This window comes from Crinia signifera, chromosome 3 (assembly GCF_055691185.1).
Source record: "Crinia signifera chromosome 3, ASM5569118v1, whole genome shotgun sequence".
Taxonomy (NCBI): domain Eukaryota; kingdom Metazoa; phylum Chordata; class Amphibia; order Anura; family Myobatrachidae; genus Crinia; species Crinia signifera.
In genome coordinates, this window is record NC_139219.1 from 218,953,854 (window position 1) to 218,981,793 (window position 27,940).

The window sequence follows — 27,940 nt, forward strand, 5'->3', positions numbered from 1 at the left end:
TAGCCTGCTGGCTGGTTGGGCCTGGTGCTGGTTCTTAAAATACAGGGGACCCCTAGTCATTTTGTCCCCCGTATTTTAGGAACCAGGACCGGCCCTTGGGCCTGGTGCTGGTTTTAAAAACTCAGTGGAACCCTAGTCGATTTTTCCCCTGATTTATTAAATCCAGGACCCACTCTGTGAGTCTGGGGCTGGCAATGGCCATGGGGGGGGGGGGGGGGGGGGGGAGCTCCTCCAGAGCCACCCTCACTACACCTCTGGTTGTGCATGTCAGCTCGACAAGGCAGTCCCATTGGAAGGTGTTCCCTGCCTCTGGAACTGCCAGTCTGGACTGTGATAAGCAGAGAGCGGGCTTTCTGTAGGAAGCCACTCCCTGCTTTATCATGCAGTCCAATCCATCTATCGGTGGAAGTTGGTGCAGTCCATAGAAGCCAGCGGTATGCGCTTACACATTTGCACACCTGCGTCTGCACATGCACTTGTCCTGTCACCAGCTGGATCCATTGCGCAGGTGCCAGGATCCGGACTGAAGGCTGTTATCTCTTTGGGCAGGGGGGTAGAGCCCCCTGCCACATGTAAGTAGCAGATGCTACTGTTGTTGTTGTTATTATTATTATTATTCTTTGTTTCTGAAAACACAGATTTGATTGAGGTAAGTGTACATTTATCATAATGCAAAGCAGGCCTCAGAGTTCCAGTAAATGAGATACAGTAGTAGTACCAGAGGCATAACTCTGGGAGGCAATGGAGTCATCTGCTGCTGGGCTCCTGCTCCCAAGGGTGCACCTCTTAATATTTATCTTGCCTCCGAGCAACTGGGACAAATTCTGTCAGGCAGAAAGAGAAACACAAAGTCAGGAAAGGCTGTAAATTAAAGGGAAATACAGTCAGTGGGCAGCTTAGAAGCCCATTACTTGAACACTGTCACCTATTACAGTAATTGACCCACACTGCCTAGGAATAGGTTTATAATGCCTCAGCCTACTGAGAAATCCTCTTGTGCTCTAAAGCCTCCTTGTACAGGACCTCCTCCTACAGGATGAGCGGGCGGGACCTAGGAATCCTCCCCCTCCCTGCAGCCATCTGCAGTAAATCTGCTGACATGCACTGCAAACATAGGGGAGGGGAAAGGCACACAGTATTATCATGATGATGTATAACTTCTGCTGTATACATTACATCACTGTATACAATATACTTTAACATATGCCCTATCCTAGCCCCTAAAAATGTAAATGTTATTCATTTAATATTCATTCATAGCATGTGTGGAGATTCCAATCCTGAAATCATTTTGTAATCTCAGGATTACTGGGATCCCATCTCGAAATACCGGGATTACTCACAGGATTGTGATTAAGGGGTAAAAAGAAACATTTTATTTGAAATGACATTACAAAATAGTATTGTGTTTTGTATTTATTATTATTATTATTTTTTGTAAGATGCTTGTCCGAATGTTTCCCAGTGCCACCTATAACTTCTCCACATGTGCAGTTTGGTGGGTGATGACACAGACAGTTCCAAAGGCCAGTCGGAGTAAGCTTTGGTTGTGACCAATGGTAATCCAATGTTGTGTATTAGGAAACAGCACTTGGATTGTTGATTCAGGCAGGAAGCATCTTCTCCCTACAGAGGGTGTGATATAGGGTGGCCAATCCCGGGATCAGGATTGGAGGGATCTTGGAATTTGGCCCCAAAATGTCCGGGATTTCAATACTCCAATCCCGGGATTTTGGAATTAGACTGCACATGCGCAGTCTAATGCCGGGCAGCGTCTGAGCACTCGCTTAGACCCTGCCCGGCTGTTTCTGACCCTGGCATGTGACCTGCGCAGCGTCACTTGGTCATAGGTCATGCTGGGCTGTCCGCATCTCCAACGCCGGAACCCTCTGCCTCCCGATCAGCGCTCCCAGCGGCCACACCTACCAACTGCTTCCTCTTCACGACTCAGCGACAACGCTGCCACCCTCCATGCTCCCCAATTAAGTAAATGTGGGGGTCAGGGCATTTTGCTATTTAGGGATGCCAATCTCGGGATTGAGCATTTTTCATTCCCGATTCCAGGGATTGAAAAAATACCCAGGGATTGGCATCCCTAGATTTGTATGACAAATAGATAGTCAGGATTTCAACTGCCAGGACTCCAATAGGGGGGTGGGCGCTAAGAAACACCTTGCAGACCCAGTGGCTCGCTGCACTTGCCACAGGTTCTATTCTCCCTCTATGGGGGTTGTGGACTGTTGGGCTTTAACAGTCAGTATTCCATCATTGGTCTACAGATTGTCGAAATCCCAACTATCGGGAGGCCAACCGGCACCCCCTAGAGATGCCTCCTGCAACACTTGTATTTTGGTTGTATGGTATTGCATAGCTGTTGCACTCCAGCTATTCAATACCAAACAAATCAGAATCAGGCCCTGTATAAAGGGAATGGGTCATACTTGCCTACCCTCCCGGCATTGCAGGTCCCTCTCCCGGCTCCCCCGGAAGGTGGGCAAGTCTCCTGTATGCTCCCTGCACCCCCCGGAGCTGCTGAAACAAATTCTGGAAATTGTGGGTCCGCTGGGAGGGGGCAGGACTAAAATTATGCAAATTGCACCATTTAGCCCCATCCCTCTCCACAGACCTGCAAATCTCATACTTTGTATATATTGGGGGTGGAGATTTGTGACATCAGCCTTGTCCGTGCAGCATTGGGTCACCCCTCTGGGCTCCTCCTGGTGAGGCACCTCCAAAAGTCGGCAAATATGATATGTATGGTTACAAATTCACTGCTCCTGAAAAGCAAGTTCATCATCTGAGTGCAGTTCCTGCATGTGATCCTCTGCTCTATACTGAGTCCCTTTTGGATACTGAACTACAGAGTTCCCTCCAAAATACAGGCATGGACACTGCCAACTTGGAAGTAGTCAGCTGATCCACCACTGCCAATCCAGGTGCTCTTTCAGACCAGCTGATTGCAACTCCCAATCTCCCAACTCCAATCTGTGTTATAAAATGGACTTCCTGCAACTGCCAAGACACAAGTACACTGTTGCTGTTGTTATAGCAGCTACCCAGTGCTGTGCTTCCTTATACTAGTTATCCTTTTGGCCTGTTACGGTTTCTCCAGTATTACTCTCAACCTGTTCTGGGCCTGTTTCTGGTTGACTCAGTAAGGTGTGAAGATCACAGCTTACTGAGTGCCAGAGGGCCCGCCTCGCTGCCCTGCTGAAAATTAATCCCCCCCCCGCCATTGTTTCCCATCGCAACCATGTGAGGAGATGTGTACCATTATTCTCCAGCCTTCCAGTAACTTTCTGGTAATATGGTACATCATTTCACATTAGTCTGGCTCCAGCAGCATTCCACATTAGTCCAGCTTCAGCAGTAACATTCCGCTCAAGTCCAGATCCAAGTTGTATTTCAGGCCCAGTCCGGCACAAGCTGTACTTTACTCCAGTAAGACTCCATGTTGTATTCTGGTTTCAGTCTGGTTAGAACTGTAATTCACTCCAGTCCAGCTCAAGGTTGTATGCTGGGTCCAAACCGGTTCTAGCTGTACTTCGCTCCAGTCCAGCTCCAAGTAGTATTCCGGGTTCAGTCCGGTTTAAGCTATATTCTGGTAACAGTCTGGCTCAAGGTAGTCCTTCCAACACCACGCTGAATTCCTAATTCAGTATCGTTCAAGCTATACTCCATTCAGTTCAGTTCCAGAGGTTACAGAGTCCTTTCAGTTCCAGACAGTTTCCGTTCTCGATACAAAAATAAACACCTCTAGTTGCATTCACATTCCTTTATAATAAAGTTTATTAGTATAGGTAATTGTGCGCCCCTGAGGACCATCTCAGCTATCCTTAGGTCCCAGTGAGCACTCCCTGCTATCTCCCACTCTATGAGTAAGAGCAGGATCGGACCATCCCATTTCAATTATAGGCCTTAAACTCCTGTTCCAACACCTTATGCTTGCTTCAGCCATAATCAGCTTTTAGGCATTACAGGGACCTCTTATCTTATGACCCACAATGTGATGTGATATTAATCGGGAGGGTAATTTGCATCCATTCCAGGGCCGACCGACAGGGGGTGCTGTGGGTACAGCTGTCCCAGGCCCTGGCCTCTGGAGGGGCCCGAGCAGCTGCCCACAGTGACAGAGGCACGGTGCCACTCCCCGCGGCTGGGTAAGAGCAGCCCCCCCCCCCCCCCGCAGCCAGGGTAAGAGCAGCCCAGCACCTGGGAACTGCAGCCACCCGGGATCCCACAGCCTATGTGCAAAATACAATTGGGGAGGGGGGGCACGGACTGAAGGTCAGTCCTGGGCCCCAAAATTCCTAGTGTCGGCACTGATCCAGTCAATATGGATTCCAGCAGATTGCTGGTCACTTTGCTCCTGGTCATATTCTATTACCAATTGAAACTTACCAGAAGCTAACCTTTTTTTCAAAATGAGAGGTCGAAATGGTTAAGGAACATATTCGGTTTCCGCATTAAAATGTTTATATATTTTTTTACGGTTGTTTGATTCCTCACTTTTTTTTATTCTGTGAATGGTCTCTCTGTGTTCATTCATCCAAATTTCCACAGAAATCCCAGAGAACCAGTGCATATGTTGACATCCTGGTCATGATTCCAATGAAAACTTTTTTCACTTGTAAATGATGTACAGTACTCATACCTGCAAACATAATCAAACTGATACACACCATATGCTTTTGTTTAAAGCAATTTTGTAGGACACTTTGTGGGCTCCATTGAAATAGACATAACACCCATAGCATGTACTAAATGGGTTATGTCCTTTGGTCAGTATATATATATATATATATATATATATATATATATATATATATATATGATCTAGAAAAGACAAATGTGGGCGCTCCAATAGTGCAAAGATTACCACTTTTTAAAACAATGGAATTTATTTGGAAACTGCACAAGACAAAGGATGGGTAACGTACCATATACAGCGGCTTACAACTTGCCGCACAGAACAGGCATAGGACGGTGCAAGAGAACCTTACAGGCGTTGGAGAGGTTACACTCAAGGCTCCAGTCGTGCTGGACGCTAGGCCACACCCCTACGCGTTTACTATATAATAGTAAAAGAGAGATATCATTTTGGGCATTTTAGACAAACCAGATAAGATTGTTTTCATTTATTTCCCATGTACAGTATGTCACTCTTGCCCAGGTGGGTGAGGGCTTGTCCAGCATTATAAAGTAGGGATGGCCAACAACCATCGATTTATGGCCCGACAACCACGAAGCGTCATCCCTGTGTTTTTATTGGCCCATAGGCCAATCAGTCAAACACAATGGATGACCATCCATAGGTAAAAATATCAATGGTAATCCATTGCATGGTTTAGCACTATCGATGGCCTGTTGCACTATTGCCATCAATGGCAGCCATCGATGGCAATGGCAACGATGGACAACCCTATTATAAAGCCCATTTTATTTCTGTAGTATTAAAAAGCACCTACCAGTTGTTCCACTTTTGGACTAGAGTTTCTATTAGCACTGTAAAAAAAAAAACAAGACTCAGATTGCTGAGGGCTGACGTTGTTTATTGGAGTACTGGGATAACACATCATAGCAATTATTCCCTATTGCCTGACATTGGGCCTGGTTTCGGTTCGATGTTCGGTACTGTGTGCATATGCTGAACCCATACTGCACATGTGCAGTACGGAGATTTTGATTGGACTACAACATCACCCTGTCAGAGATTGACAATTTGATGCTATTTGGGTTGGGGAAAGAGCGGCTGTTGATGGGGAGGAACAGGGCAAGGATCTCCATTTGAGGAAAAGATCTCTGGCCTCTTTGTAGCAGATGTGGTGGTGAGCTTGCTTGATTTCATGGGTTACGTAGCTATTTGGCGGTGTCACCAAGGATCCTAGGACGGAGCTGAAATCAGTAATGCATAAGGGAGGTGTGACACCTTCTGCAGCATTAATATATTAGAGTATAGCAACTGAATCAGGATTAATATTATTACTGATTATTCACAGATACATAAAAATATACTAAGGACATAGAAAAAATAATAAAGTAGGCAATTAAGACCAAAAATGGATAACTTAAATGCATTTTAGTCTTATATAAAGAGAAATCCCCTACCTAGAATTAGAGTTGTCTCATTTCTAGTGAAAATCCTAAACTAATTAGGCTACACCTAGGAAGAAAGCGATAATTAATATTCAAGGGATTTGGGTTTGGTTCATAGGGTTGACAGTATCTGGGTCAAAAGGTTGAAATGCACAAGGTGGATAAGAGAAAGGTCGACATGGAAATGGCTGACATAAAAAGGTTGACATGCATTTTTTAGAGGGGGTTTATAGGTTTTTGGGGAATCTATTTTTATCTTGTAGCACATGGACCCCTAATTAGTGTACCGCATCCCCTTGCATGCTTTACCAAGTGTGAAAAAGTTTTTAAAAAGTGATAAGAAATTGTGACTGAATGCAGTATGTATGCAAAATTACGGATTTTGCGCATAACACACAGGGTGACATTTAATGACATGCGAAAATGTGATTTGTGCAATTTTTAGGCAAAAAACGTCCGAAATCGCACTTTTTCCCGAAATAACACATTCTGAAGGTGCGATTTTTAGGAACGCCAGAACTCGCATTCCAGATGCTCATTGAGCCGGACCTGGTTCCAAAAATACAGGGGACAAAAAGCATAGAGGTCCCCCGTATTTCTGAAACCAGCCATGGGCTCTTGGACTGGTCCTGGTTCCAAAAATATGGGGGCCATGCCACAGTCGGGGGACACTTTTTACATAAGGTCCCCCGACTGGACCATGAGCACCGTGGCTGGTGTCCCCATCCAGGGCTGAAGCCTGGGGCTGTCACCGGCGTCCCTGGGATTTGGACGCCGGCCTGATAGGGTTAAAACACTCATTCATAACATTGCTTTATTCAGGTGAACTACAAGTGCCAGCAGGCCTCCCCCGCATGCTGGGACTTGGCGAACCACAAGTTCCAGCATGTGGGGCATTAATGGGCCTGCTGGGACTTGTAGTCCACCAGTAAAAAGAATGTTAAAATAAAACACACACACAGAAAAGTAGAACTTTATTACACACACACAACTAACTTTTATATCAATATACTTACCGACCCAGGGTCCAGCGATGTCCTCCCTTCTCCAGAGCCAGCAGACCCCACTGACAGCGGGGTGAGCCGGCTTTCTCCGGCGCTGCTAAAAGCTTCTATAGCGCTGTCTCAGCGCTACAGAGGCTGCGAGCATGGTTGGTCGATGCCCTGATTGGCTGAGCTATGCGTCTCCATGGAGACGCATCGACCAACCACGCTAGCATCCTCTGTACCTCAATGAGCCCAGAGCTGGTTATGCTGTTAAATGTCACCCACATTGTTTTTTTTTCCCACACAATTCATACTTATTAATATCATACTATGACAACCAATAGGATACTGGTGGTTTTCACAAGAAGATTTGGGTTTTGTTTCTTTCTCCCCTGGAAAGCAGGTTTTGGTGCAAGATGGTTTCTACTGTGATAGGCTGTATGGTAGTCACCAGACAAATGCTGGTACATAGCGCATACCCTCCAACATGGGCCATTCCATTAGGTACAAAATGCTCTGTTCCTGGACTTCCCTGCCAGTGGCAGTTACAGATGTGAGCCTGCAGCACAGTCCAATATTCAAAAAGGGGAGCCACATATACTGCCACTCCAAACATCACTATCCTGGACTCACTGGCAGTTGATGTGACTCCCCTCTTTGAATTTTGGAATGTGCTGGAGTCCAACCTCTGTAACTGCCACTGGCAGGGAAGTCCAGGAACAGAGCATTTTGTACCTAATTGAATGGGTAATGTTGGAGGGTATGCATAGCGTGGTCCAAGATAAATGGAAAATCCCCCCCAAATAAAAAAATGGTCAGACTAAGCCAATGGTCAGAGCAACAAGAAAATGGTAAGGAAGGAGAAGGACTGGTTACGCAGAGGTAAACTGATGAATTTACCAGTTACAAATACAGAGTTGCACTATCTGTGTTTCCATCATAAACATTGTAATGGCTGATGTGTGACCTTTGCATGTGTACCTTTGATTACCACAATACTTAACACACTCTAAATCAGGGGTGGCCAACCGGTAAGAGGTAAAGATCCGAAAAATATCGGTAGTCAAGCTAAAGAGCCAACATCATGCGCGCGCCAAAGGCGCATGCGCCAAAAAAAGGGGCGTAGTCTATTTTGACCCCTTGGGTGGGTGTGATACAAATATGCCTCCAATAGTGCAGTGCCATATATACATATGCCCCCAATAGTGCCAGATACACATATGCCCCCCACGGTGCCAGGTATGCCCCCACAGTGCCAAAAAGCTGGTATGCCCCCACAGTGCCACAAACTGCTATGCCCCCACAGTGCAAATTTCCCAGCAACAGCACTCACCATTGTTGCTGCTGCTGCCAGGCGGCGAGAGGACAGTCTGGCGTCCCCCTGCAGTCCTCCTGTCATGTCACCGATGGGAGGAGAGCACAGCACACCGCGCGTCTCCTTCCCCCTCACTTCCCTGGTGAAAAAATATTACAATCTATCAACTAGCCGTTCTTTCCCGCCAAAGCGAGGCCTCGATCCCGAGGCCCCGCCCGCCACCAACCTAAAGCACCGACACAATTGCCAACAACAGATCCTCCACAAATATCCAGAGACCTTCCTTGACTAAGTGTATCCCGTCAGGCCTATAGAGCTGATGATAGCGGGATCTAATCCTCTCATGCCGAACCACTGCACCACCCGACTCCAGCACCCAACGAGCCACTGCCGAATTTAACTTCTTCCTGGCCTCATCAATAGCTCGACAATCCAACGCCCCTTTCCAACTCAGGCGGGGCACTACAAATGACCAAATCAGTTTGCATCTAGGCCATGCATTCCTGATTGCGTCCAGATCCTCCAGGATCATGGACCGCAGCATTAACTGGGACATTTTCCCAAGGTCATTTCCTCTCAGATGAATCACCAACACCTCGGGTAAGCCAAACCTCTTCACTTTATCCAGAAGGAAAGCCCTTAGCTCGCGCCAGGACATTCCCCTCACTCCCAACCAACGCACCAGATGACAACACTCCAACACAGGTCCTTCGCCTGAAGCCATTAGCCTAGATGCCCAGTGCACGTAAGAACGACCTACTACCCAAACTTTAAGGTTATCGTAGCCCACACCTATATGGAGAGAAATGCATAGATAGGAGTTAGAATTATTTGTTCAAGGACAGGTAACGCATTTATTAGGAGGATCTGCCTAAAGAAAAATTTGGTTGTGCACAAATTTGGTGCGATAGAACCGCTTCAATGCTAAATGAAGCCACTCCAAGACACAGAAGGGAAATAACAAACGAGGGAGGCAAAGGTAATGGAAAGGTTGATGAAAAAAGGGGGATTACTCGGCCGGAGAAAAAACGTCTAAACCTGCTGAGGGACTCTTAATTGGTGCCGAATTAGCCGAATCTATATAGCCGAATTCAGTCCGTCAGTCAGGCAAAAAAGCGTGAAAACTCCGGACGCTGGCCCAACAACAGAGCGTAGCTAATCCCCGAGTAGGAAGGCCTAAGGGAAGGGGTAACACAGGAGTTCATCCACTCAAACGGAAACCAGACATGCACAGACCATCAGGGCAGGAGGTGTGGCCGTATGTACTTCCTATAGGTCGCTGAGCATCATCTTCCTAAGCTTTTGATGTCGCTTACGTGCCAGCCGGCCCTAGCAGCGGAAGTAGCCGCCCCTATGCGGAAGGAATGGGTGCCAAATTCTCCCGGAGCAAAACCCAGCTCGCCCAAACAGCGACGTAGCATCCAGCTGAACTGATACCTCGTCAGAGGGGACTCATCGTAATGCAGCAGCCAAGACCCTGCAGCTTCCGGCCGGACCGCAGCATATTGGTTCGCTAAGGCAACTGGACAAACTAAGACCGGCAAAACTGGGTACATTGGCACCCACGCCCCCCTTGCTGCCTGATCGGTTTTAGAGCGCCTAATCCTACACCAGAGGGCTCGCTTGTCTATGCGTATGGCTGACAAGAGTAGTGTGGACTCCCTATTTTTAGAAGGGGCAACTAGCTCCATAACTCTCAAAGCCCCATGAAAAGCCATAGCAAAGGCTAACCTAAACAGTAAGGTTTCAAACGCTGAATCTGAAACTATGCTCACTTTCTCAGATAATAATTTGAGCATTGTGAAGTCAATGGGACGCCTCTTGTCCGGTGCGACTGGAGCCACGCGAGACCAACCCTTCATCGTTCTCATAACCAAAAAGCATTTAGTAAAATCAGCTAAACCTGCCAAACATAAAGCGGGCACGAGACCCCAACAGCATCAGCACCTGGAGCCAACTGCCTAAAACGTTCCTATTGAAAGCGCGACAACGCGTCAGCCACCTCGTTACGAATGCCAGGGACATGCTTGGCCCTGAACAGGATGTTGAAGCGTAAGCATTGCAAAGACAGCTGCGCCAAGACCCTCAAAACCTGGAGTGACTTTGCCTTCTGGTTATTGATCGCATGGACAGCCAAATGCGAACGCCATTAAACTCCTCCAAGAAGGAGGACCAAACCGTGAGATCACGCCTAATCTCGGCGGACAGGCGTACTAGATGATGCTGTCTGGCTATCCCGGCAGTGGCCCTCTCCATCTTGCGGCAGAAAAGCTTACCCATCAGGATCACCCGACATGCAAAATTCAGTTGGCCTAGCAGGGATTGAGCTTGCCTAAGTGTCACTTTGCGCGATGATTTGCACAGCTCGATCGTGCTCCTAAGCTTGTCTATTTTGTCCTGAGGCAGTAGGCAAAGGCCAAGGTTTGTGTCAATTTGGATCCCCAAAAATGACAGACACGTCACTGGACCCTCCGTCTTCTCCTCGGCTATTGGGACACCCAATTCGCCGAAAAGAGAACGGATAGCAGACAATAGGCGCATGCATTGGTCGGAATGCTGTGGCCCTACGCATAGGAAGTCGTCCAGGTAGTGAGCGATCCCGCTCACACCTGCCGACTTCTCAACACACCAATGCAGGAAGGTACTGAACCTCTCAAAATAAGCACAAGACACTGAGCACCCCATTGGCAAACATTTGTCGATTAAGTACTCGCGCCCTATGCGGAAGCCCATGTACCTGAATGCCGTTGGATGTAGAGGAAGTAGTTGGAATGCCGACTCAATGTCGATCTTGGCCATGAGCGCCCCCTGCCCGTAGGATCTGACCATATCAAGAGCATCCTCGAAAGACTGATAGAAAACCGAGCAACAATCCTGCGGAATGGCGTCGTTGACGGAGAAACCATCCGGATATGATAGGTGTTGTATCAGCCTGTATTTGCCAGGAACCTTTTTTGGAACCACACCCACCAGGGATAATATCAAGTTTTCCAATGGGGGATCCAAAAAAGGCCCGGCCATACGCCCCAGTTGCAGCTCCTTGTCAACTTTCTCCCTGAGGATAACAGATAGCGATAGCGCAGATTGCAGGTTCCTAAATGATCCACCTCGAACCTCGCCTTGTATGGGCAACTTGAAACCAACTGAAAAACCATTGAACAAGAATTTTGCCATATCTACGTCAGGATACTGTCGCAGCCAAGGGGCCAGGCGCTCGACCAGTACCGGCGTAGGCGCTCTAGCGAGATGGTCCTGCCGCTGAAGGCTTGGGTGCGGCCTGGGCGCCCGCCCCTCTAGCACACATGTTTGTATTTGCAACGCTGCCCAAGCTGGCAAAATGAGTTATTGAAGGCGTAGCATTTACCTTTCGCAGAACCTGGGGTGAATGTCCTACCCCCAGGCGTGAAACGCTTTACAGCGGGGGGCTCCCCCATCTGTCGTTGCTGTCCATATGGTTGCGCCTGCGCGGCTGGTTGGGGTTGAGCTTCTACGCCGACCTCTGTATGGACTCTGGCTATCTCCATCCATACCTCTACGTCCTTGCAGCCAAAGTCCATAACATGTAAGCAGTCCTCCTTGCGCCTAAAACGCTCATCATACGTCCTCCATGCCATCCCGCCATAACGCATGTGCATATCATGGACCATATGAATGTATCTGATAACATTCATATGCTCCTCGGGGCGGTCTTCTAGGTAGCAGGCTGCGAAGACACAAAAGCCAGCCAGCCAGTTATCGTACGAGCGATAGGCTTCGGCACCTATTCCAACCTTGGATTTAGCTGCTTTGTAAGCCTTCTTTGACTCGTCAGTTAAACTGAACAAGTCGACGAAGTCTTCCTTCTCAATTTTCTTTCTGCAACTGTCCCTAAGACCGCGAAGCACTGCGGTGTAATCACAGTGTACTACAGGAGGCAAATTCCTAAGCTTCCTCTCTCTGCGTGAAATGCGTTCCTTCCTATTGCGTTTGCTCTGCCTGACCTGACGGCTTGCCTCTTTCTTGGCGTATTTGGCTGCTCTCTTACGCGCTTTAGCAGTACTACCCACATCTGAGCCAGCAGACGAGGAAGAAGAGGAAGAATAGTGTGTGGAATGTGATCCCCCAGATGTAGTGCTAGACCCATCCATATTCTCGTCATCGGAACCACCCTCACCTGATGACTCGGGCTGAGCCGCCCACGTGTCATCGTCACCATCCTCTTCTACCTGCTCCTCATTGGTGTCATTAGTTGTATCAACGCCTTCCTCACCATCATCTGCAGGGAGAAAAGAAGGGGACCCAGGGGAACGCCTGCGCCCTTTGTGACCACGCCTATGCCTGACATGCGATGCCCTGTCACTAGACCGTCTGGACCGTTCCCTATCCCTGCCCACAGGATTGGAAGTGAGATTCCCAAAAGCCCGCACAAATGCAGCACAGCCTGGTATGGTTTCCCTCCCGAAGGACCTGTGCCTGCTGGAGCCTGCAGGTCCCACGCTGCTAGGTACACCATCAACTAAAGGAGCCAGTGCCCCAGCAACAGAAGACCGGGCCGCAGAAAGAAAGGCCGGGTCGAAAGCAGGGTTCGTCGGCCCCCTGCGGCTGCTGTGCACGCGTGCCTCCTCGGCCCCACGGCCACTGTGCCCAGCTGACCGACCCCTGTCTCCCCCACTGCCTCTCTCCCTATCTGAACCCTGTCCCTGCCTGGCTGGTGATACTGCACGGTCCCAGGATGGCCTGTAATGAGCTCTGGGAGTACTGCCAGCTCTGCAGGCATCCTGCGTCCTCGCAGGGCCTGCAGCCCGAGCTCCATCCCCTCTCCCGCAGATCCTAGGTTCATGGCTGACAGGACGCGGGCTGGCCCGCCCCCCAGGCAGCGACGCCATTACATCTGCGTCCGTCATTACCTGGGGAGACTCGGGCGCCGCGCGCCCCGCAGCCGGAGTCCTTCCTCCCCTCCCCGCTCTCCTGACAGGCGCCGGAGCCCCGGCAGCAGCCCCTCCAGTCAGATTGCGGCGGCCGCGGCCTGACGCGGCACGGCCGCCGCGCGTCGCCGACCGCCCGTGTCCAGCCTCCTGCGTCACAGCGGGGCACACTAAAGCCGCGGCCCTGACAGGACCAGCAGCAACGCCGCGTCTACAGCCGGAGCCTGCGGAGGGGACCAGAGCGTCGACTACAGGACCAGGTGAGGCGTCCGCGGGCAGGGGGCCGGGTGACTCGCCTGGGACAGGACGCAGGGGGCTGCTTGGACCTAGGCATCCTCTCTAACCACTAGACCACCAATGAATCAAATTTAATCTGCCTGAACCCACAAAACTAAGCATCTTCAGGGGGAACACGTCTTACTCACTCAGAATTTTCTGGAAAGAGAGGCTGACTCCTCCCTTTCCAGATGTGATATTCCCAGCTAACTGGCCATCCCACAGATCTAATAGGGTCCCCGAGTCACATGACCCAAGGTGTCACACACAGCCTATCATGTTTAAACTACTCCCTGTCTATGCAGCCACTACGTTGTTCTTCTAGACATCTGACTTACCCTAGCCTCAAAGCAAAGTATATACAGATGTACCTGCCTTCGTCATGCCTCAACTGGGCTGCACGGAACATGTGCAACGACGCAGGTGCAAGTTAATACTCCATGCTGTGACTAGCCACAGGCATATGTAATCCTATAGCATGCACTAAAGTTGTAAGTACACTAGTCAAACCAGCTTTGCCGTGAATAGGACGCCTCATGGCAAAGTTGAGCATGGCTACATCTTTATATATATATTTTATTTAAGATTTTTGTCCTGATCAAAATTACATTTCAATGTATTCAGAAAATAAAGCCAGCAAGTAGGAATACTACATCTGATCATAGCCAATTTCCCCTGTAAACAGGAAAAAAAAAACGTGTAAGTGGAAACACTGGCATTTACTGGCACACTAAGCAGTTTATGGACTGTGACCAGAGCTCCTCCCTCATGTCTCCCATCCGCCTGGCTCCAAATCTAGAATGCTCATATTTTCCTGTTTTCAATGCTGCTCCACAGATGGCCTCAATACAGTTTTTCTTGTGTTATCTACACAAAGCTGAAACAAATGGTAGGCAGAAGATCCCTGAAGAATATTATTATTATTTATTTACAGTTTCTTATATCGCGCAATTGTAGACAGTGATAAAACAAACTGGGTAACAACAGACAGACTTGGAGGTAGGAGGGCCCTTCTGCAAGTTTACAATCTATAGGGATATAGGAAGGAAACACAAGTACAGGCACCAGTAATAGCATAGCAGTCCCACCAAGTTACAAGTCCAGAAGGGAAGCTGTATAATACATAAGTTCCTCAGAGGGTTATGCTTGTGGTACTTAAATATGATAGGCCTGCCTGAAGAGGTGAGTACTCAGGGAACACTTGAAAGTTTGGAGGCTAGAGGAGAGTCTTATTGTGCGTGGAAGGGTATTCCATAGGGTGGAAGCAGCCTGATGAAAGTCCTGTAATAGTGAATGGGAGCTAGGGATCTGTGCAGATCTTCCTCAGAGCAGAGTGGTCCAGATGGGAGATATTTTGTGATAAGTAAAGAGATAAATGCTGGTGCAGATTAAGCATAGGGTCTGGTAAAATAAAACATCTCTTGAAGGTATCCAAACTCATGATAGATTGACTCTAGTTCCACAGTCATTAGGTCAACCACTAATGGTCGACAGTGGCTATGTCGACACAGTGACAGTTTGACACAAGCAAAAGGTTGACATAGACATTGTTCACACGTTTTTCATGTTTTGTTTTTTTTGGGGGGGGGGGGGGGGGGGGGGGGGTTTAGACCAACTTGGTTCATTATTTAACATCCAAGTGGACATTGGCCCTTATTCAGATCTGATCGCAGTACAGATTTGTTCTCAAAATGGGCAAAACCATGTGCACTGCGGGGGGGGGGGGGGGTGTAACATGTGCAGAGAGAATTAGATTTGGGTGAGTTATTTTGTTTCTGTGCAGGGTAAATACTGGCTGCATTATTTCTACACTGCAATTTAGATTTCAACACACCCCACCCAAATTTAGCTCTCTCTGCACATGTTAAATCTGCCCCACCTGCAATGCACATGGTTTTGCCCATTTTGAGAAAAAAAAATTGTACTGCGATCAGATCTGAATAAGGGCCATAGAGTGAGAATACAATAGTGTGCCGAGTGTAGAGAGCCATGCGTGGGGACGCGGTACACTTATACGGTGTCCATGTAACATTTGTCCACGTATGTCGACTTAGATACCAAAAAAATGAAAACTTTGTGTCAACATTTTCAGTGTTGACCATGTCTATGTCGTCCTTTTGCTTGTGTCAATCAACTGTCAATGTCGACCTTAAGTACATCGACCATTTAAAGGTGTCGACCTAGCCACTGACGACCATTAGTGGTCGACCTAATGACTGTTGTCCTAGAGTCAATCTATCATTTATACCAAAACTGTCTTGGGGAATAGGCAACCTTGTGACAACATTCCCTGCATCATTCCATAGATAAATAAAAAAAAAATCTTTAGCTATTTCTTATTAATATTTTAACACACTGAAGCTTTCAGTTGCATCTTGCTATGTATAAATGTACCTGATAATGCATTATAGATATTCCTGGCTTTACTCTACATCAGAAGTGGCCAAGCTATGGCCTGCGAATGATTTTCCCAGTGTGTGCAGTCTGTGTGTAAAGGTGGCCATACACACGCAGATTTATCTGCAGATCTGTCTGGTTGGAACAAAAACATGGTTATGGATGAAAGCAAATGACAGTTGACCATTTGCTTGGAAATGCTGGAAAACTGACAAACTGTCACTCATCCATAACCATGTTTTTATTCCAACCAGCCAGATCTAAAGATAAATCTTACTAGTGTATGGGCACCTTAACTCAGGGTTGCCGACTTTTTAATGCTCCTCTCCGGGAGAAGCCTGGAGAGGAGACTTTCCTTACCTGATCGGGGGCGGGGCTTGACGGTGACGTCATTAAGCCCCGCCCCCACTACGGGAAATAGTAGAAATGACTGATATCCATGGAGGGGGCGGGGCTAAAATGACGCGATTGTGCCATTTTAGCTCCGCCCCCTCCTCTGAGACCCGCGGATTGCGGCATTTACATGCCGCGATTCGGGGGGTTCAGGGGGGTCCCCCAGATTCCAGGAGGGTTGCCCACCCTTGCGGGGGACCGGGAGGGGGACCCGATTTTCGGGAGACTCCCGGGAATTCCGGGAGGGTCGGCAACCCTGGTGTAACTCCAAGCCTTCTCTGCCTAAAATCAGGCTGATGGAGGCCAGTGCTGATGTCACAGACCCTTCCTGAAAGTGCCTGTGCACACCTACTTTTTCTCTGACACTCCAAGAAAAGGGTTGGGTGACACCCACAAATGCTGGCATCCTGTCAATCAACTTGCAAATGGGCAGCGATCAGAAAAGACACTGGATTATTTTGCTTTATGGCCTCATGCTGCAATCCATATTCAATAATCGTTCACCCCCCTTTATGTTGTTTAAGATTTCAAGTATTTTCCGTGGATCTGGCTACTAAAATGCATACATCCCAACTGTCCCACTTATCGTGAGAACAGTTTTTTAGGACAATCCCGCATCCCTCCCACGGCCGATGGTGTGCCGCAACGGGTGGGGGCAGTTGGGAGTCCCCCCCTGTCATCCATGAATAGACACTGTGGGCATAGCCGGCCGCTCACGGAGCTGCTAAGCAGGGGCTGGCTGGCAACTTTTAGCCTAGGGGGGCAAGTCCAGAGCACTGGCCCATACCCCCCCCCCCCATTTTCCTGGAAGACGGAATGCTTGTGCGCACCGGAGGCGCGCTGAAAAATTAGGCGTGTGGCCTATCATAAGTGGGCGTGGCCTGTACCTTGATTGTATTGTGTACCTGCAGATTGCACATTGTGATGCTAATTACACATTATGCCGCACACCTTGATGCCCATTGCACCCCATACTGTGATGGCAATTACCCAATGCTCCCCACACCGTAATGCCCATTACGCCCCATACCATGATGCCCATTACACCGCACAATGTGATGTCCACAGTGCCAGATTTGCCCCCACAGTGCCAGATATTCCGCCACAGTGCCAAATACACATATGCCCCCACAGTGCCAGATATGCCCCCACAGTGCCAGAGACACATATGCCCCCACAGTGCCAGATATTCCCCCCACAGTGGCAGATACACATATGCCCCCACAGTGCCAGATATTCCCCCACAGTGACAAATACACATATGCCCCCACAGTGCCAGAAATGCCCCCACAGTGCCAGAAACACATATTCCCCAGAGTGCCAGAATTTCCTACCAGCAACTCACCATTGTTGCTGTCTCTCCATCAGCTGCTGCTGCTGGGCGGAGGGGGCGTGGGAGAGCGCAGTACATGCCCCTCCTGCCCGCACCCCAGTCCGGTGAGGCTACTACCGACAGCCCTCCTGCTCTGGCCACGGCTTCCAGAACATGGAACAGTGCAGGGGGCCAGCGGCCATTTTCCTGTAGCCCCGGCCAGCGCAGGAGGGCTGGAGGAGGTGGGTGGTGATCCAGCGCGGCCCGCAGCCAGTGACTGGCTAAGCGGCCCGGGGTGCACATGGCACCCTGCCCCCCGGCCCAGCCCGCCTCTGCTGCTGAGCATGACCCCATAGTGGAGAAAATGGGGGCATGGCCTCACAGCAAGTGCAGGCCATGCCCCCTTTTCATTAGGCCACGGCCCAAAAAAACTGCGTGCGCCTGCGGTGCGCAAACTGTCCTCCTGGCAAATGTTGGGAGGTATGCAAATGTATTTTATCTGGATATGGTTCTTTCTGTGTATTTTATGCTGATCTGTCTTGTTCCTGTGTATGTTATGTGATCACGCATGCACATAAATAACTTGTTTACGGCCAGCAAAGGCTAACGGAACGAGAGATCATTTGGTTAATGTAATGCAAGCTGCTATGGTGCAAGGTGAAGGAAAATCACCCTGACCATCGGCACGATTGCTGGTGATGTAGATGTGTAACAGTTGGGTTACACACCCACAGTCACTCACATTATGCAATATGAACATGGGCCCAGATTCAATACCACTTGGAGGGTGACAAGTTCGGCCCCGTTCAGATGTTGGGTGGTCTGCACATGCAAAAGCACATGTGCAGTCCCCGGCAACAAATGGCTTTGGTGAGTTACACACTAGCAGGGCCTTTCTTTGAAGGGAGGGAGTGATGGGAGCTGATGGGGGCGGAAGAGGGGCTCGCCCATGGGAATACCCGGAGTTTTATGGGTGTCCCCATGAAAACACTAGGCGTTCCCATTAGGACCAATTGCGCATTTCTAATTTAATAAACTTTTGCAAACTTTTCTTAATTTCTGCTCATTGTTGGCTGTCCTGATCTTTCACCATCAGTAAAGGTGCCCATACACTGCCTGCGATGTCTCGCAGCCGTGTATGGACCCCCGACAGCCTGGGAGCCGCCGGGACCTTCCTGGCGGCAGGGACGCATGCAATCCATTGTGATGGATCGCATGCGTCCCTGCTTCCCGCCTGCCTCGCCGCCAGGAGGAACAGGTGGTCGGACGGCCTGCCGGTCCGACCACCTGGTCGAGCGATGCGCACGGGACTGTGCATCGGACCCGACAACATGTCAGGGAGGGATGATTTGGTCCGCTTTAACAGGCCGATTGGTCGCAATCGGCCGAAATCGGACCAAATCGTCTCAGTGTATGGGCACCTTAACACTTTCTTCCCTTAGAAAAATGTTTCACCCGCTTGTAAACTTTTTTCTTCATAACATTATCCCCCAAAACGTGCACTAACAGCTCTCTGATTTCTCTTTTAGTTTAACAAGAATGTTCGTTCGTTGATCTAATTCAGGGGTGTCAAACTCAAATTCATCGGGGGCCACATCAGCAGTTTGGTCACCCTCAAAGGTTGTATCTGTAGGACTATGTGTCCACTCTTTATTATCATAAATTATTGTCACTGCATTCAATTATTGTATACTCAGAAGTAGCATTTCCCTCCTGCTATTGCTGTGAACTGCAGTGCATTAGGGCACACGCTGGCTGCACAGGGGGGCAGCACTCAGTCTTAGGGCATATGTCCTGTGTCACACGCAGCCACGGCGGTGCGCGGCGGGCATATTACTCACCCGTTCGCGCCCGCCGTCGGCTAGCGTGTAGTGGTCTCCGGGTCAGCGGCAGCGGGCAGCGGCAGTCTGGTGGGCAGCAGGCAGCGTGGGACGCCGACAGGTGTAGCAGTGTGTGCTGTAATGGCGCCGGGAGGCCGGCGCCGCCACCTTGGTTAAGGGCAAATAGCAGATTGGCCCAGGTCTGAGGTTTCCGCCCATACTGACCTGACAGCCAATGGCAGCCGCCCTCTTGGGATATAGGGGATCTGCCTAGGGCTGTTCAGTGTCAGTACAAAGAGTCTCCCGAGGCGTTCACAGCTCCCAGCTGACTCCGGCTCTCTGACTCACCTCTACTGACCTTGGTGCCTTGCTCGTGCTCTGTGCTGGTCTAGGTTACTGCTTAACCCCATCGCTGCCAGTTCTCTCCACAGTCTGGCCTCTGCCTGTATCCCTGAGCTTCCTGGCCTAGCTCTTCAAGTCTCCTGCTTCCAAGAAATTCTGCAATCTTCATTTCATCATTCATCTTCTTCCAGTCTTCAAGGATCCTTCATTTACCATCAAGTACATTCTCTTTCCGGATCCTCATATTCTTCAAGACCCCTGCCTGTCGTCCTGTGCTATTGAACTGTCATTATTCAAATGAACTTTCTTCTTCTAAAAGTGCCTTGCTGGCTCAAGTATTATTTACCACTAACTGCCACTTAAAGAAAGTATTCAAGTGTGTATTGTTTCCATTGATGAATTCTATTATAAAACCTGCACGATTTAATCCTTACTCCTCTGGTCCGCCTCCGGTTGCTACACACCACACGACTTCATCCAGCCCTTCAGTTGTGACAGTTTGTACTGACCAGATGGAGTCGGGTGTTGAACAGGCTTCCATGGCGGACACCTTTCAAAGCATCGTGGCTCGTCTTGAACAAGTGGAAACTACCCAACGCCAAGTGGCTCAATTTCTTCAGGCCTTGTCCCCGCCCCAGGCGGCTCCCTCAGTGTCGGTGGCTCCCGCACCAGTGATTCCAGTTCCTGTTTCCACACCAGGATCCGTAGTTCCTCATCACATGCAACTACCAACTCCCAGCAAGTTTGATGGTTCACCAAAGGGATGCCGTGGGTTCCTGAACCAATGCGATTTCACCCTGCAGTCGTCTCACTTCCCAACCTCCAAGGCAAAGGTGGCATATATTGTGTCTCTCCTGGCAGGGTCAGCTCTGGACTGGGTGTCCCCTCTCTGGGAACGCTCTGACCCCCTGCTCAATGACTATGAAGCTTTCATTACCTCTTTCCATCGCATCTTCGACGAACCTGGCAGAGTGTCTTCTGCCGCCACTGAAATCCTGAGGATTCGCCAGGGTAGCAGATCTGTAGGACAGTATGTTGTGCAGTTCCAGACCCTGTCCTCTGAATTAAAATGGAACGAAGAGGCTCTCGTCTCCGCCTTCTGGAATGGGCTGGCAGGTCGTATCAAGGATGAATTAGCTACTCGTGACTTTCCTGCTACCTTGGCCGAGCTCATCTCCCTGTGCAACAAAGTAGATCTACGGATGCAGGAGCGCCAACTAGAGAAAAACCACTCAGATCGCCTCCGCCCTCGCTTTACCACCAATGTTGTTCCCGTTCCTAGATCAGGTTCTTCCACAACTACACCCCCTGATGAACCCATGCAGATCAATCGCTCTCGGCTCTCCTTGGAAGAAAAGTCCCGTAGACGACGGGAGAATCTTTGCATGTACTGCGGTTCTTCTGCCCATTTGCTGTCCTCTTGTCCATTGCGTCCGGGAAACGGACGCTCCTAACCTCCCAGAGGGAGGCCCGGTTAGGAGTCCTGCTTTCATCTCCCTCCTCAACTGTTTCCACCATTCCAGTTACCCTTGTGTGTCCTCAAGGGAAAATCAAAGTCCAGGCCCTATTGGATTCCGGAGCGGCAGGAAACTTTCTTTCTTCATCCTTCGTGTTTCAACACTCCTTGACAGTACAACCCTTGGTCCATCCCCTGGTTCTCACTGCAGTGGATGGGAGTCGTATTTGTAGTGGGCAAATCACCCTTCAAACCAATCCAGTGACAGTGCTAGTCGGTGCTTTACATCAAAAGACTCTAGAGTTTTTAGTCCTTCCTCAGTCATCACACCAGATGGTCCTGGGCCTACCATGGCTCGCTAAACACAATCCTCATATTGATTGGACCAGCATGGAGATCAAAGCATGGGGTACGAACTGTCTAACCACTTGCATGCCTCGTATCCTTCCACTCAATCAAATTAATCCTCAAGAAGGAGGCTCCAGTCTTCCATCCTCACCAGCTTCACCCGTGTCTATACCCACACCATACCATTCTTTTTCTGATGTATTCAGCAAGGGAGGTGCCGATACTCTGCCCCCTCATCGTCCTTGGGACTGTCCGATAGAGTTGATACCCGGGAAGTTCCCACCACTGGGCCGTATCTACCCCTTATCTCTACCCGAGACCAAGGCTATGTCTGACTACATTCGTGAGAACTTGAATAAAGGCTTCATTCGTCCATCCACTTCGCCAGCCGGAGCGGGGTTTTTCTTCATAAAAAAGAAAGATGGAACTCTCCGGCCATGTATCGACTATAGGGGTCTAAACGATATCACCGTCAAGAACCGCTACCCATTACCCCTCATCACCAAACTCTTCGATAAGATCAGAGGGGCTTCTATTTTTACCAAACTGGATCTGAGAGGGGCGTACAACTTGATCCGAATTCGTTCCGGTGACGAGTGGAAAACGGCTTTCAACACCCGAGATGGCCACTACGAATACCTGGTGATGCCATTTGGTCTTTGCAATGCCCCGGCCGTCTTCCAACAGTTTGTAAATGACATATTTGGGGACTTACTGTATCATTCCGTCGTGGTGTATCTCGATGATATCCTCATCTTCTCCCCTAACCTCCATCTCCATCGTCAAACCGTCTCTAAAGTCCTGCAGCGTCTACGCCAAAATCAATTATTCTGCAAGCTAGACAAGTGCGTTTTCGAGGTCACTTCCATTCCATTCCTTGGCCACATCCTCACCAACACTGGGATAGAGATGGACCCAGAGAAAGTAAGAACCATCCTAGACTGGACAGCGCCTACCACGCTCAAAGGCATCCAGAGGTTCCTGGGCTTCTCAAATTATTATCGTCGCTTCATCCGGGACTTCTCCACCCTTGCTGCACCCCTTACTGCTCTAACCCGCAAGGGAGTAGATCCAAGTCAGTGGCCATCCGAAGCCTCTCTAGCCTTCCAACAACTAAAGAATGCGTTTGTCTCCGCTCCAATTCTTCTTCAGCCAAATCTCGACAAACCCTTCATTCTCGAGGTGGACGCATCCTCAGAGGGAGTCGGGGCAATCTTGTCGCAGAAAGGGGAGGACCAGGAACTTCACCCTTGTGCCTTCTACTCCAAGAAGTTTCTTCCAGCAGAGAAGAATTACCCCATTGGGGAGCAAGAGTTACTGGCAGTCAAGTCAGCGTTGGAGGAGTGGCGGTACCTCCTGGAGGGGGCACGACATAAGATCACTGTATACTCTGACCATAAGAATCTCTCTTTTCTCAAGCACGCCCAATGCCTTACTGCTCGTCAAGCCCGCTGGGCCATGTTCTTCGAACGATTTGATTTCCAGATGAGATTCAGACCCGGTTCGATGAATGCCAAGGCCGATGCTCTTTCACGCTCTTTCGAAACTCCGGCAGACCTTGAGACTCCTCCTCGACCAATCCTCGATCCTCTGGTTTTTGCTCAAGTTACGGTCCAACCTTCACCTCCTCCGGGCAAAACCTTTGTTCCCCTCAATCTTCGCAAGAGAGTGCTGTCCTGGGCACACGCTTCCTGTTTCGCAGGACATACTGGTGCACAGAAGACCCTAATGTTTCTATTACGTTCATATTGGTGGCCCACCATTCGTCGAGATGTAACCAGCTTTGTCGCCTTCTGTGTAAAGTGCGCCCAGCATAAGTCCTCCAGAACGTCTCCTGCCGGTCCTCTTCTACCTCTAGCCATACCCACAGAACCATGGTCCCACTTGTCTATGGACTTTATCTGCGAACTTCCTCCCTCCAAAGGGCATACGGTAATCTGGGTGGTAGTTGACCGGTTCTCAAAAATGGTGCACTTCTTCCCATTGAAAGGCCTCCCATCCGCTCCAGTTTTGGCTCAGCTCTTCATTTCCACAATCTTCAAACTCCATGGGTTGCCCAAAGAGATTATATCTGACCGTGGAGTGCAGTTTGTTGCAAAGTTTTGGAGGGCCCTCTGTTCCGCTGTACAAGTCAAACTCAAGTTCTCCACCGCTTTCCACCCACAAACCAACGGGCAGACGGAACGCGTCAACCAAGACTTGGAAGCCTTCATTCGCTTATTCATCTCTTCTTCTCAAGACGACTGGGTAGACCTTCTGCCTTGGGCGGAATATGCGCACAATAACTCTTATCATTCATCCTCCGACACCACTCCCTTTTTTACTGTTTTTGGCAAACATCCCCGATCTCCAGATTTCTCAGACTTATCTTCTTCCGATGTTCCTGCAGCTGCTGCTTCCTTACAACGGTTTGCGAAAATCTGGTCAGACGTTCATACCGCTCTCCTCAAAGCATCCGCTCGATACAAAAGGATGGCGGACAGGAAAAGAAGAGCGGCTCCCAAATTGAAGGTTGGAGATCGAGTGTGGCTGTCTACCCGCCACATACGCCTTTGGTTACCATCTATGAAGCTGGCTCCCCGGTTCATCGGGCCATTTCCAATTACTCAAGTTATTAACCCTGTCGCCTACAGACTACAGCTTCCTTCTTCCCTGAAGATCTCAAATTCTTTTCATGTGTCTCTTCTAAAGCCCTTGAGATTGAATTTATATCAGAAGAAGGTGCCCAAACCGCCCAAGATTGGCTCAGAGAAAGAGACAGAGTTCGAGGTGAGGCGCATCATCGACTCACGTTGTCGCAATGCCCATCTGCAGTATCTGGTGGAATGGCTTGGATTCGGTCCTGAAGAGAACTCCTGGGTTGATGCTGCAGATCTTCATGCTCCCCATCTGGTGAGGCAATTCTTCCAAAGGAACCCACACAAGGTGCGTAGGTGCCCTGGGGTCACCCAGAAAAGGGGGGGTACTGTCACACGCAGCCACGGCGGTGCACGGCGGGCATATTACTCACCCGTTCGCGCCCGCCGTCGGCTAGCGTGTAGTGGTCTCCGGGTCAGCGGCAGCGGGCAGCGGCAATCTGGTGGGCAGCAGGCAGCATGGGACGCCAACAGGTGTAGCAGTGTGTGCTGTAATGGCGCCGGGAGGCCGGCGCCGCCATCTTGGTTAAGGGCAAATAGCAGATTGGCCCAGGTCTGAGGTTTCTGCCCATACTGACCTGACAGCCAATGGCAGCCGCCCTCTTGGGATATAGGGGATCTGCCTAGGGCTGTTCAGTGTCAGTACACAGAGTCTCCCGAGGCGTTCACAGCTCCCAGCTGACTCCGGCTCTCTGACTCACCTCTCCTGACCTTGGTGCCTTGCTCGTGCTCTGTGCTGGTCTAGGTTACTGCTTAACCCCATCGCTGCCAGTTCTCTCCACAGTCTGGCCTCTGCCTGTATCCCTGAGCTTCCTGGCCTAGCTCTTCAAGTCTCCTGCTTCCAAGCAATTCTGCAATCTTCATTTCATCATTCATCTTCTTCCAGTCTTCAAGGATCCTTCATTTACCATCAAGTACATTCTCTTTCCAGATCCTCATATTCTTCAAGACCCCTGCCTGTCGTCCTGTGCTATTGAACTGTCATTATTCAAATGAACTTTCTTCTTCTAAAAGTGCCTTGCTGGCTCAAGTATTATTTACCACTAACTGCCACTTAAAGAAAGTATTCAAGTGTGTATTGTTTCCATTGATGAATTCTATTATTAAACCTGCACGATTTAATCCTTCCTCCTCTGGTCCGCCTCCGGTTGCTACACACCACATGACTTCATCCAGCCCTTCAGTTGTGACATCCTGCTTATTATCATGGGACACAGCAATTAATGATGGGCTGCAATGTGCCAGTGCACATACACACACATAGGCAGAGAGTTTGACACTTACCCGCTCTGATGCGTCCACTCCAGTCTGAGCTGCTCCACCACCAAGGACACAGCTGCGCTCTCACACAGGCGCATTTCCCCCTCTCTCCTGTGAGTAGCGCTCCTCTCACTATCTATCCATGAGTGGGGGGCAGCGTGCTCCCGGTCACTGTGCAGTGCACACTCAGCAGTAATTGACCTGGAGTGCACAGCAGCAGCAGCACCATTCACCACGACGGACCTGCTCTTTCCTCTCTCTGGCTCCTATACAGCAGGTGGGAGCGGAGGAGGGGTTGACGACCGGCGGCACTGTGCTAGAGGGCAGACGTTCTCTGGCTTGTAGGCTGCCGCGCATGCGCTGAAGAGGCGGCTTTCTTGTTTAAAAAAAAATCGAGAATAAAAGGTGAAGGCTGGCGGCGGCTGCGCGGGCCACATGAAGTGGTCTGGCGGGCCGGATTTGGCCCGCGGGCCTTGTGTTTGACACCCCTGATCTAATTCAAGGTCCAACAATCTCATGATGGAACACCAAAGCATGCCCATCTCTTATATATTTAGCCAGCTCTGTCACTCATCCCCTGTGTATATAACATTCCCGCCCAGCGGGATACACAAACACGCCCTTTTAGGGAAAAGACCAGTGTTCTATGTGTATAACGTTCCCGCCCAGCATTCTACACAAACCCGCCCCCCTAAGGAAAAGAACTACTCACCCCACCCCCTTGACATCACCTCCCCCGCCCAGCCAGGGCAACAGTACACGCCCACCATCCACCATTTCTCCACAGCCACCATCCACCATTACTCCCGCACCCCCCCCCCTGCCAGCACCCCCCCCCAGACACCTGCGACCCCCCCCTCCCGTGATTCGCGGGCCCCCTGCGACCCCCCTCCCACGATTCGCGGGACCCCCACAACCTCCTGTGATTCAAGGGCCCCCTGCAACTCCCCTCCCCTCCTGCGAATCGCGGCATCCCCCGCGACCGCCCCTCCCGCGATTCGCGGGCCCCCGCGACCTCCTGCGATTCAAGTGCACTCCGCAACACCCCCCTCTCCTGCGATTCGCTGCACCCCCCGCGACCTCCCTCTCCCACGATTCGCGGGCCCCCCGCGACTCCCCCCCTCCCGCGATTTGCGGCCCCCCGCAATTTGTGGACCCACCCCCCTCCCGTGATTTGCGTGCCCCCCGCAACTCCCCACTCACGATTCACGGCACCCCCCGTGACCCCCCCTCCCGTGATTTGCGGCACCCCCGCGACCCCCTCCCACGATTCACGGCACCCCACGTGGGTCCCCCACGACCGCGATTCATGACCCCCCCGTTTCCCCTCCCGCGATTCGCAGACCCCTGCACCCCCCGCTCCTGCACCCCCTCCCTTGATTCACGACACCCCCCGTGCCCCTCCCACGATTCACAGACCCCCACAACCCCCCTCCCGCAATTCACTGACCCCCACAACCCCCCTCCCGCAATTTGTGGACCCCCCTTCCCGCGATTCAAGCCCCCCCCAGCGCCCCCTCCCGCGATTTGCGGACCCCCGCCCCCTCCAGCTAATCGCAGATCCCCGCACCCCCCCTCTCACAATTTGCAGACCCCCCCTGACCCCCTTCCGGCAATTCCCCCCCCCCCCCCAGCGGACCCCCGCGCCTCCGCTCCCGCATTTCACATACGCCCGTGAGAATGGGGGATCCTGTACCTCCACAAGCAGGTGCCGCCCCTAGGTGGGAAATCCGGCCCTAGCTGCCATGCTGCAGGTTCCCCCACTGCCAGAAGTGTCCCCACGGTGCTCTGTACCAGCTCCACAACTTTTATCAATGTCTTGCCCACATACCACTATTATACAGCCTCCTGCTCTCATGCACCCTCACTCCCTCCCAGTGGGAGGAGACGCTCACCCACTGCCCGGGAGCTGTATAATGTGACCAACCCTCTTCCAGTTCTAGGGATGCCCATCGACCATCAATGATTTCAAATCATCGATAGTTTATGGCCGATGTTGAATACTTTTGCCATTGATGTGAGAGGACCAGATGGTTTCCATACATCAATGGCAAAGAAGAACCGATCAAGTTTCAAATTTTTTTAAGGTTCCGGGACACGGAGCATAGCTCTGCCCCCCCACATCCGAAAGTCCCGCCACCGAGTTCTGATTGACCCACGGCCTATTCAGTCAGATATAATGGATGACCATCGATAGCTACAACAATCGATGGTTATCCAAGTAATATGTTACTACTATCGATGGCAGGGTGCAAAATCGCCATCAATGCCAACCATCAATGGCATCTGCACCAATGCCCATCCCTACTCTGCAACAGCCAAAAACCATTACTACCCCTTATGCCCACACACCTCTATCACTGCCCTGCCTCCTGTTCTCCTGCCCCGCAACTTCCGCC